Consider the following 13,106-nt stretch of genomic DNA (forward strand, 5'->3'; position numbering starts at 1 on the left):
ACATAGCCAACATGTTACCAACTCGTTAGCAAGTGCAGCAAATAACAAGCGCAAATTCGTAATTTTACGTGATACACTATTTTTAAAAACAAGCCAACTTATATATAAGTATAGAACTGTTAATTTTCTTAAGTTGGAAACATACAAGAGTATACTTTAATTACCAAAAACACACACCTAAATTAAAGGAAAACCGATTAACAATTTCACATAACACCATAACCGAGGGATAAGTGTTAAAAATTACGAGATGTGAACGACCTCGAACTTGAATATTATCGTAAACGAAGGTTTCTAATGAATGAAAATTTCTAATAGCATAATGTATCCGGCACACGAGCCGAACAGAGAAATCTGGCTTAAAAACATAAACACTTCAGAGATATAACATAAAACAGTGGCGCGTTTAATTTTAACCTTACGCCTCATAACCTAGAATAAAAAATACACCTTCGATATCGAAGCGATAAATTTAAGGATCGTAAAATTAACGATGCTCTTCCTGCCGTTATTATTGATGTGCCTTAAAATTAGTCTCAATTTACAGCCAATACGCGAATTGTATTTGGAGCACATAACACCCCAATCGTTACGACACATAAAACAAATTTTATGGATACTTTTGTTTAAACACTTTTAACGATAACAGGTTTTTTTGGTACAGAATCTCTGATCTAGACTAAAGCTTAATAGTGTATTAAACATGTAGGTTATGCATTGTAAGTGAATCTTCAATATTCTAGTAGAAATGCTTTCATAATTCCATTCAGTATTGACTCTATTCAGAAAGGAGACCGTTCTTTTCAAATATCGGTGGTGGGAATCGCGGCCTACTGACACGACTATTCCATAGTGATTTGTTCTCCTAAAATATTTGTTATGTGCATTGCAACTTTAATGAAGTGTGAAGAACAAATATCTTTCTTTAAACATTGATGGGTGCGTCTTCTATGCTAATATCAATGTTTAAATCATCTTTTTATCGTATGTAACTATCGATGGGCAAAATGTCTACTAAATATGCCCAAAGCGTTCGGGTTTTTTCCATCTATACCTGTTATGGATAAATGGCCAATATGTTATTGTCAATGGCCATTTTCCCATCTATATCTGTAACCTTGAATACATGTCATATTTCCATTGGAAACAAAAATCTCACACCAAGCGTTGTGACGTCACGGTCTGGTGACCACAAGAAAACTATCCCCCTGTAACTTGACCCGAGTTGTGTCTGTTTGAAACTCGCTACTTACAGTTGTAAGATATGCAGAAGTATCATTAACCTATGTCTTTGATCATGTCAACATTTCCATTTTGAATTGCAAAGAAATTCTCAGAAATTCTAAGGAAACCAATCGAAAGCCAAGCAAAATTAAAAGGAACGATTGGGAACCAGTCACCACACTTAAATATTATAGCAATGTCCTTTTCAATTTTGCTTAACTTTCAATTGGTATCTTTATAATACATTGCCAGTTTATTGTTTAGGCAAAAGCCATTTTATGCATCATAAATACATTCCCCAGTTTTGATCGACTGTAACCGATTCATTATGCATAAAAATGACGCCACGAGCAGTTGAATGGATGATTGGAATATGCGATTTCTATTGTGACTGCGATGCACTTTGAACATGCCACCGCGGTCTATTATGTACATATTTATCGTCGGATTGTAATCCTATCCACGAGGCAGATTACTGAACGGTTCAGTACCCTTGCAGACGATCAGCTCGGTCGATGTAGATAATCTAGATTTAACTTTGATTCTTTGGGATTGACTCATGCCCGGATTATGAGTTTTTTGTCTATTTTCTGTGCAACATTGTTGTTGATTGGTTAAGATTTTGTCGTTATCTGTCTATTTAGGTACTCCACGCATAAACTAATCCTGCTGTCATTGTCTTTCAAATGGCGTTTCTAAAGTATAAGACAAAGACAGCTGTATGAATTACCCGTGTTGAGTAAATATTTTTTTAAGGCCCAAGGATCGTAATCATGCCACCAGTTGGTATTCGTGGTTCACGGTTTCGAAATTCCAGTAAAGTATACGATTCGGAGAAAGAGTTACTGGTGTCAATTGTATGTTAACTTTGTTATTGTCATTTAATTATTTTACAGTAGAAACCGGCGAATATGCTAACTAGCAATACGATTGTTTGAATTTTAATTGCACAAATTTTACTTTCCATGGCATCTGTTTTTCACGAGTAACGGATATATATTCTTTTAACGGTTCGTATTTAAGTTAATTGCAAAGTATTTAACATAATGTAATGATAATTACGCAAAAATATGTAGACCGATTAGCGTCTGGCTCGCAGTCAAAAAATAACGACCTTAATACAAAGTAATTGATGAATTTGTGCGAAAAGAATTAACCTATTGTATTTAATCGTTAGATAACTTGGGCAATCGTGTGATTGCGATCCATTACCAAATCGTACAATCGACTTTCACGCCCCAAATTAGAAGAAAAACGAAGGTCAATGACAAGGCTGTCGCCAAATTAGACACGATACAAAAGTGAAACCCAATCTCATGTTCGACGTGGAATTTGTATAATAGTTAAATGAATAAATAACATGAGGTCATGATCTTTTCTCAGCAATTTTTCAATTACCATAAATCTGAAAGGACTTGACGGAATCCGAATATTTCAGGAAAATTAAACTCAATTTGTATGCAAAGCGTCTTGAACCTTTTGCTCAATATCGTTAGAATTACTTTGTTTTTTTTTTTTTACGAAGCGCACTAAATCGTCGCTTGTATGCTGTTGAGATTTACAGTCTGCTTGGTAAATTTTTTGATTGTGTTATACCTAAAAGACACAAACGATCAAAGTATCAGTAATTTTCATTACAGTTTAAAGATGCCGATTGGCAGCGGACGACATGAAGCAACCGCAGACGACATGTCGTCGCGACACTACTGGTTTGCGTGTATTTCTATAATATAATACCCTCCGCAGCTAGCGACACGAAGCTAGCGACACATTCATAGAAATACATAGAAATGACGTGTCGTGACGACACGTCGTCTGCTGCAACTTCATGTAGCCGGGTTCCATCTTGTACCTTTACATATTTTGAAGAATATTACATAAGTTTCTCTTCAGAACAGCTCAGTTCATCCTAAGTTTGATCATAAAGGGATTATCGTAATAAAGTAGATGACGTAAGAAGGCGCCAGGTTGGCGAGGCATAAAAATGTCTCGAACTAATAATACTGGAGGCTGCCAAGGTTTGATCACATCACACATGTAGCTCCGACTAATCGATCCCACGATTCAGACATACGAATATTTGTAACCATGAAGCATATTATATGTCTGTTAATTGTCATGTTTTTATTATTAAACAAATGTGCCAGCAATTAATTATCTCTAGCAGTAGTTTTCTCTCCACCATTAAAAAACAAAAATTGAAAAGGGTTGTGGTAGACTTACTGTAATAAATAATATCTAAAGGTGAAATATTATTATAAGGAATACATTACAAGTTGTATTACAACCACTCTTCAGCCGTCGAGATCCCTTAACAGCAAGTATTTCCCCTGTTGTAACCGCATAGCAGCTATGCAGTTTGTTTCACAACATTCCATTTAAACTCTGTTAAAGCCTTTTATGAGTAATTACATCACGATAAGACCGATTCACGTGGACTCTGACGAAATCACCGAGTGACATTAACTCGCATACAGATTGCAAGATGTGCTACGTTCAAAACACGTATCCAGTCACTTTCTCTCGGCAGGCACGTGAAACCAATGTAATATACCCGATTACCGAACAAACGGCAATTATTACATTTATACGACACGTACAAACAACACAACAATAAACACTTAAATACAGTCTTGTATAATCGCCTCCGTGGTCCAGTGGTTTAAAGCTTGAAAAGTCTTGACTAGTGATGGGTTTGAGTTCTGACTTGAATCAACAACTTGGGGTAAGCATATCACTAGATTATCTGATTAGCAAGATGATTCATAGGATAGGATGGGCATGTACAAAGCCAGCTAGGTTCTACCTCAATGTTAAGATAGAACTTTTAATTCTCCGGTAATATCCAATTAATATAAGAGCTGCGATGAAAACCCTTCAAAATGTGGGTATCGCACCGCACCATTCGTTACGCACTGATCATTAAGAAATACAACCTCTCTTTATTCTAACACCTCTACATTATTTAATAACTGGCACATAGAAGCACTGAGACTATACTTTATTAAATTCTTTTTTGAAGTAAAACGATCATATTCATCATTGCCCCGAGAACGCCTTTGAATTGCCAGGGAGATGGACGCACTTTATCAAATCCGACAAATTTTATGTTCCGGAAATATTTCTGAGGGAACTCACCTCGTGCTGCCTCATAAAAGTTCGCTCTGGATATTATATTAGAATACGTTATTGCCGTAATAGGACTGAAATCCATTAACTCTGTTGTAACTCGGTAGGTGTAGGCGATCTGTGGACTGGTCGACAGTATCCGATGATCTTAAATGGAAGCCTGCGTTGGCCGGGAGCATACGCGCAAATTGTGAAATTTTAATCAGATCGTAATTTTTTAATTAAGGAAACAAGCAACAACATTCAAGGCGAACGATGCTCGAACAAAACACACGAGTTTTTATTTATTTATATGAATGTTAATCACCGTGTATCATCGCTGTGTCGTAACAGTTTCCTTTTTTGGTCAGGTTTTATATTCCAAACGTGCGATTTAGTGCTGTCAGTTCGTCACATGCAAATTGAATATCCAGCGGGGCTAAAATGGTCACATTTAGCAATTCCTCTCAATCAATTCAGCAAATGAATTGTTAAAACTGTCAAACTGACAAATGTCAAATCAGTACAAAAATACAGAAATGAATTGCGATTTTAGAAAAATGAATCATATTATGATTCATATCATGATTCTTCAAAGCGACCATTTTAGCCCCGCTGAACGATATCAGCATTTTTGGACAAAAATTGTAAAAATGAGAGAGGCAAAGGGTAGAGATAAACTGAAGAACAATACTTAGTACTCTTGAATTGAATGTATTCTCCGAAGACAGATCTAACTTGTGCTATAAACGTTTAGGGCAATTCAAAAATAGCCTAAGCGGTCTTCATATTAATATTTTAAGACCCACCACGCGTAGAAGGATTTGCAGCTTTATGCGCATACGATGAGGATATAATTTCATTTAATCACGTAATAAGTCGCCATTTTATTTTACGGCACTGTATTTCTGGTCGGACCGGTTTCGCTGTAGCATTGGAGCCTGCGAACGGACCTGATGACTGCTGCTCGCCAAATGAGGCACACTCCCTCACAAAAACCCACTTTGGATGGCTGCCAAAGTATGTACGAGTACTATAGTCGGAATTTCGACAACAATTTAATGATCCACTTGACATGATTAGAAATACTCATGCAGCTTTTGCTGTCGTTGAAGGTTTTCACAAAGCACACAGCATAATTACAAATGGCGACACACCAAAATGCCGTACTTAACATAAAATAACATTTTAGTTGAAGATTTCAAAAGTAACCTGAACTATCAGCGGATAGGTACCTGAATGTCAAGATTTTTGGATAGAACATTAGCGTTGGTTTTAAATGTCAATTTATTTAGCGATCACATGTACCAAACAAAGCCATTTGCTAACCTGTTTCAAATACAACAATCCAACTGGTCCAGCTTAACGAAATGAGACTAAATTCATTCATAGGTCACGAATTATATTAAATACACTGCTAATGTTGTCCAGGTATTAAACAAACATGGCCTTCGAATGCGTCAAACTGAACCTAGATCTACAATTCTGTCGCGCTGGGCGTGGCTAGAGATCAAAATGTTTTATTGCGTCCATGGAAAGGTCAGAAGGAAATTGTGGAAATTTTTACTATTATTGGAAGGTGAACCTTTATGTTGTAGACATGGGCGAGGTGCAAAATAAACCGCTTCGGCTAAGCTATTACTAAGAAACGGTAAAAACGGCCGAGTTATTATAGTAAGCTATGGTAGCGTTTCAAAATTACCACAAATTCTATACAAAAGGCTAATGTAAGAAAATTAACAGTAATGCTATTTGGTCTATTCTTTCCTCTAGAGTCTAGTTGTTGGAAATTTAACGACTCGTAATATGTTGAAACTTGACTCTCTCATATTTTGTTACTAAGCAGCTGCCCGCAATACGGACTTTAAGAATAAAAGCTTTGTTCTTCCATTATTATATTTTAATTCTGACATTTGAGAAATAAGCGCAGGTTACTCTTTCACCCACCTTTTTCTTTGTCAATGTGAAGAAAAATATCAGATGACCGTATTTCTAAGTAATCCCCTTTAAAGTGGCCAAATTGAGGTAATTAATAATGCACAAAAATGACGGCAGCGTGCCATTACCTCAAGTAATTTATATTAATTTAATAACATCAGTAACAATAGAGTATTGAACAAAGGAATGCTAAAAAACTACTTGTCATAGACCCCAAGCTTGGTGCGGAGTTATGCCAAAAATTGTACGATGACATCACCGTTTATCTTGGAAGTTGGATACCCCAGACGCTAAACTTAGCCGTACGTAGGTTTTTTGTGACTTTTTTGCGTCTATTTGATATGTGGGTATAAAATATAGAGTTGCTCTTGCAATAAATAGTAAACAAGTATTGCAGAATATGGTCATTAATCATTTCTAATTTATGGAGACCTCCATATGATTCTTTGTCAATTGCGGTTGGTCAGACCACTGTAAGGAATTGTGGTAACGTGACGAAATAACACTGTCATTTACCAACCAATAAGCAGTGCCGTAAATAGGGCGGTGCCACCGGTGCCCAGGCACAGGACGTAAACTCTGGGGGGGGGGCGCAAAAATGGCCAAATCAGGCAGGAGTATTATTTTTTCGGTTTGCTCCCGATAATAGTTCCCGCTGCGCCCCTAGAGCACGATTCCAACAGTAAAATAGACCTATACATTGCTTTGGGTAATATAATATCTAAAAAAGCAAGGGCGCAGTTGTAGAAGCTCGCACAAGACTGTTTACGGCACTGACAATAAGATAATTTCTATTGATTCTATTTCTTATGATTTCTTATTCTTATTCGAAAAATTCCAGATCGTTCTAGCGCAAATATAGAGAACCCTTCACACACAAGCGGGAACGAATATATATAAAAATGTAAACTTCCCAGCCGCAGTGCTTGAGGGTTCAGGGGGCCTTGTCGAGGGCTAAGCCTGCGTCTTAATGGAGAGCATTGTACGGCTTTGAATGCACTGACATCTTTATACAAGCAGGATTCACTGAATGCTTCTTGAGCTATATTTTTTAATGTTTTCGAGATCGCTTGGCCTTTTTTCAGCGTTGAAATCTGTTGAAATGTTTTCGAGTCTATGTCTAATAGCAGAGCAATGCCAACCCCTTCTAATAAATGTTATTCACCTACGTAGAGTTTTAAAACTATGACACAAAAGAGAGAAATATTTCAGAAAGTAAGTACTTAATTTTGGCTCCAATTTCGATACCCAAGCTGTAACATACTCTCTTAGGTATTTCCTAAGTATCTTTAAAATATTTTTACATTTAAATTGGTTTGTTAGAGTTTCGCCTTGGCAGTTGTGAATCGTTTACGTATAGGTTCATATAATTGTATTAAATTTAAAAAACCCAATTAAGCATTATACATATAATTTGAGGTTAGGTTATGTAACAGCATTCGAAGAAGGTCAAAAAGTTCACACAACATTTGATACTTGGAGGTCAAGTCTCCTATCGCTAAATATCATAATGACGGCACCATTATCGATCATGGATTTTTATTTTTTAAGTTGTAAAACCTTAACACCATGGTGGCCAATGATGATGAACCAACATAATCCATAGACAACAATCATGGTGGCAAACATAGTCCAACGTAAATTCGAGTCAAGTATCATCTCAAATTAACCATCCCGATTTACAAGGCATCCTATAAACGCTATAAAACACGTTAAACGCTGGAACCTATTTCCATTGAAGTAACTGTACAATAATGGACACTTATTAGGGTCTATTTGTATTCGCTTCATCATGAACTATAAATACAGCCTTCGCGGACCGGAGACTCCGAGAGAGGGAACGGTACATGAAGATGATAATCATACATTGTGATGGACATTAGCACTGTTATTACGCATTAACTGTCGATAAATGTAGCGTTTGTGTCAGCATTGACTGTTAACATTCTGGTGAAAGCCTTAAAAAATATATTGCTTTGTCCACACTGTGCCTTTTTCTGTTCGTCAAGGGTATGCGTTATAGCGCAGTCAACAGCGAACGTGAGGCATGCCCGCGACGCATGCCCTCTGACCGTATCAAAAACTTCAAAATTGACAATAATGGCGTTGCGTTTCTTGACGCATTCAATCATTGAATGTGCCAATATGAAAGTTGATGACGAAAATTGAAGATGAAAGTGCACAGTGTGGACATAGCTTATCGTTATTTTGACCACCTAAAGTTTGGCTACCTATAAGATCACAGTAAGGGTCAACTTATAAAATAGCGCAGAGTCGAAGCGAATTTCCAAAAACTGACCGCAGAAAATTCAACCTTAACTCCAGAGCGTAACCCATACCTTACTTCTGCGAGGCCAATCAGCGTTGGTCGCACGCATTCACGCGAATTCGCGCGCCTTTTTAATACTCAGAAGTAATAAAGTGCGTTAGCGCTTAAGAGTTAAGGTTGAATTTTTAATGATTACTTTTAAATTTTAATAATTCGCTTCGATGCGCTTCGACTCTGCACTAGTATAAATTAACCAGAGTCAATTTTAAGCTAGGGTCCATTTTCAAGAAAACAATCGTCGATTATAATTTGTAGGCCTAAAGATTGAGTTTAAGAGTTTTTGTAGAAGAAGCAAGGTTTAGTATTGCATTAAAATACAAAATTACTAAGACATACTGATCTGTTTACTAACTCTACTTCGTAATATACTCCTAAGTATGAAGTTATGTGCAGATCATATTATTATAGATGGTGTAATAGATTGAACATAATTAACGGATTAAAATCATAATCTAGAGAGTATGAGACGGGGTTTAGAAAGTCGAAACTCGTTAATGATCATAATAAATTTACTCAAGAGTACGTATAGCTACTACTTGTTTGAAGAAATTAGCATAAAATAACGTAACGTTGTCCAAATTATAGTTTACAAGAGTGTTACGATAGCATACCTTATCCATGTTTGGATGTTAGTATCCTACCGACTGCGCTGTTTTAGGGTGAAGCCAAACGAGCGTAATTTGTGAGTTGTGAGTCGCAGAATTTCGGCTGGCAGAAATTCTGCTGCATTCAGTTTCATACAAAAGTCCTTTTTGATTCACACTAGCGTAATTTTTTGAGTCATGATTTGTATGAATATATATTTACGCGGCAGAAATTCTGCGGCTCACGACTCAAAAAGTTACGCTCGTTTGGCTTCACCAGCTTCGTGGGGAAAATCTCAAGCAAATACACACGGTACTATACATTTTTGCGGTTGCTGGCTGCTGTAGCTGCGCCTTCTTTCATGTTCAACCGATATTGGTCAAGCGACCCATGCGGCATGCCACTGTTGCTTTGTAGTGACGTAGAGCAAATGAAACCTGCCTATGTAATGCCGTGGCATTGTATCAACCCAAAATAATCTCGTTCTCGGTGACGGTCCGCCGACGGAAGCAATGGATAAACTCCGCGGCGCGGCGCGGCGTTTGCTAGCAAATACGCGCAATACATTTTTGCGGGGGCTGCTGGCGACAAAGTCTATGTTTCACACACATTTTGTATGTCAGTAGCTCAATAATAAGTAGTAACACAAGGTACCGTTAATAATACAAAATAGTAATGTTTAGAGATGCAGATATTTCAAAATTATATGTTTATTCATAAATAGTGGGATGTTAAATGTTTAATTGGACTGGCAAACGGTAGTTTCAAGTACAAATTGCATACATTTATCTAACGGTGCATGTAAGAATTATATAATAATAAATGAGGGAAACCATTCTGTACATAATATATATACATATTAATATATATACATAGTAATAACTTTCATGTCTATTTAAGTTAGTTCTTTTACCTACTAGGCTACTAGGCTTTACCTATAGATAGGCTATAAAGGTAGAGCTAGTACAAAAACCTTTTGGGCTACACAACCTTTAGAAAATTTGATACATATATCTATTAAAAGTTATGCTATGAATAGTTGTGAATGCTTTAAATATGAAGTTTTCATAGGTAGAGCCGGGCAATCCCGATTTTTCAGGGCTTATCAAACTTAAATTGTTAATATATTTTTGTGAGATATAAATCTGTAGAATTAATACTTCGATCACAGTTTCCCGGAAATGCTATTGTATTGTATTGTTGCCGCGATCACCGGTGCTCTTATGAGGCTTGAAGAATTAAATATTCTCAGTTCTCATACCTTAACTTCGCACAACTTTGTAAGCTAATAACTATTCGACTTTGTTGGTAAACGATAGATAAAGATTAAAAAGGTTTACTAGGCGACGCGTTTAGTACTACGGCCGCAATCAACAGGATTCGACCATCATTGAACTGTATCTGAATACATTTTCATATGGGCCAGGAGCCAGCGATTTTTTTCTCTTTTTTTTATATAACTGTAGGAATCTCATAAAGTTAATATACCTAAGGTATATTAACTTTATGAGGAATCTCGACTTCCACTGCCGGTAATTTTTGACAGAGCATCCCACTGACTGCCACTGACCTGACACATCTAAATTTTAGACAGGACTTTAGGCTTTAAGATGGTCTGGCAGTGGCTGATAAAGCAACAGTCAAAAATGCCAGGCAGTGGAAGACGAGATTTCTTCTGTTATCCCGAAGAAAATGAGATAAAAAATTGAGCTTTCTACTTTCAGAACTAGATACCTCCTCAAGTAACCGAAACTCCATAGTTTCTGCTCGTTCTCACCTCCATAGGGCTCATGAACAGGTAAACTCTCAGCTTTTATATAAAATGACGAAAGTCTGGCTGTCAGACAGCCAGGATATTAACTACCATCTTACCTGAAACTTATTTACTCTTTAGTACAGGTGTCACTCGAAATATCTTGCGTCCATGAGCCAGTTGTCTGCGTTTTGTAACCGCGACCCGGATAATATCTCACTACTCAGGTGATTGTGTTTTGACGTGTCTGATATTATCGCGTATTTTTACGTCCACATTGTCATGATCGTACCTGACGATATTACAGACTTACAAGGCAGTTTTGGCGCGTGGCGAAACTAGGAAAGTAGGAACACACGCCGCCCCAACATGTTTGTAAAATAGGTGTGTAAAAGCTCGAGTATTTACTTGGGCCTACTACGCCAGTCTCGCTGTTTCCAAAATATCATGACCAACAAAACCGCGTGTAAGCGTATTTATGAGTAAATATGAAAACGTAACGGGCGTATAACCCGGGTTTCACAACTAGCGCGGAATGTGGAACGGCGGAGTAATCGGCCTTGCATCTTGCCAACTGACCAGTGACCAGTCGCTCATATACGCGAGATACTCTACACAACAAGCTCACTTGTTAAATAACCATGTAAACAGGGCATTGACCCCGCCCAGTCGAATTCATCTAGCCCTCAATTAAAACAATGTAAACTCAATTTAGAATATTCACATGGGCAGTGCCGGCTCTAGCACTACCAGCGCCCTGGGCGACATTTCTTCGGCGCCCCCTAAGAGCAATTTAAGTACTGTATACGAAAAAGAATCGGCCAAGTGCAAGTCAGAGTCACGCAGGGAGGGTTCCGTAGCGTTGTCTTTGAAACATTTGATATCGAACAAAAATAGACAAAAATTGGTGTTTTTTGCATGTTCCTTAATAACACCTCCAATCTCCATCGTTGGTATCGCAGAAACAATAGATTTTCAATTGTTATGCTGCAGCCGGCTGCCGCTTGGGGATTGATGGGTTAAATATTATTGTTTGCCTTTGGCGCCCTTTTTTATCCGACGCTCTGGGCAGTCGCCCAACAGTGCCCCCCCCCCTAACGCCGCCATTGCACATAGCCGCTTCCTGCTTTTTTTTAACTTTCACTAAAATGTGCGATTTTTCCTGTTTAATATTTAGCTAATTATACATTTAATAATAATTAAAATAGTGTGATCCTCCGTCAAGCTTATAAGGCTCGACAATCGCCACTATTTAATGCATCATATTGACAAAATATATTTACTGAGGAAAGCATAACTTGAGCATGAAGCTGGAAATTGGAACATGACTACTTTAATCAGTAAAATATAAAATTTGTAGCTTAAATATATAGACAAGGCAAGGAAGTCGATCGCAGAATCGAGAACGCCTGGAAGAGCTACTGGTCCATTAAGACGCTGATGAAGGGGGATTTACCAACCTCCCTGAAGCGAAGACTCGTCGACATGTGCATTCTGCCCGTTCTAAACTGTGGTGCGCAAACATGGTCATTGACCGATTCGCAAAGGTCTCAACTCGGAGTATGCCAAAGAGCAATGGTTGTATGTTAGGAGTAACGCTTCTCAATAAAATAAGAAACACCATACTGAACTCCCAAACGGGCATCAAAGACTTAGGTGTCAAGGTGGCCAAGCTGAAGTGAGAATGGGCGGGTCACGTTAGCCGCATGCATCCCGACTGCTAGGCAAGGGTCTCAACAGAGTGGGCACCTGAAGATGGACGCCACCGCCGAGGCCGGCCTAGAAAAAGGTGGCGTGACGAACTGGAGGCATACCAGCCAGGCTGGCAATCGGTGGCACGGAAGTGAGAATTGTGGAAGATCCTGGGGAAGGCCTTTGCCCAGCAGTGGGACACTATAGGCTAATAAAAATAAACTTATTAATAATTATAGTAAAATTAAGTAGAGTCAGTAGTTATAAAAAGTTCTATGATGGCAAAAAGCAACATAAAATAATATTATGTAACACACACTTTTAAATAAGAACTGCACAAAAATGCTCTTGAATAGTTTTTGCCACATAACAATTGAAAATCTATTGTGTCTGTGATACCCATGATAGAGGTGTTAAAACGAGAAAAATATTTTTCTAAAGTATTACTTTTGTAGAATAAAATATAATATATACACA

At 37.7% G+C, this 13,106-nt stretch overlaps 1 protein-coding gene across 5 annotated transcripts in view; it reads right to left on the minus strand.

Annotated features, from left to right (window-relative positions):
* The window catches only part of LOC121729329 (formin-binding protein 1-like), a 58,438-nt gene that overhangs the window by 44,183 nt on the left and 1,149 nt on the right, over positions 1-13,106 (minus strand). The gene's annotated exons all lie outside the window — the stretch shown is intronic.

The sequence above is a fragment of the Aricia agestis genome, chromosome 8 (assembly GCF_905147365.1).
Source record: "Aricia agestis chromosome 8, ilAriAges1.1, whole genome shotgun sequence".
NCBI lineage: Eukaryota > Metazoa > Arthropoda > Insecta > Lepidoptera > Lycaenidae > Aricia > Aricia agestis.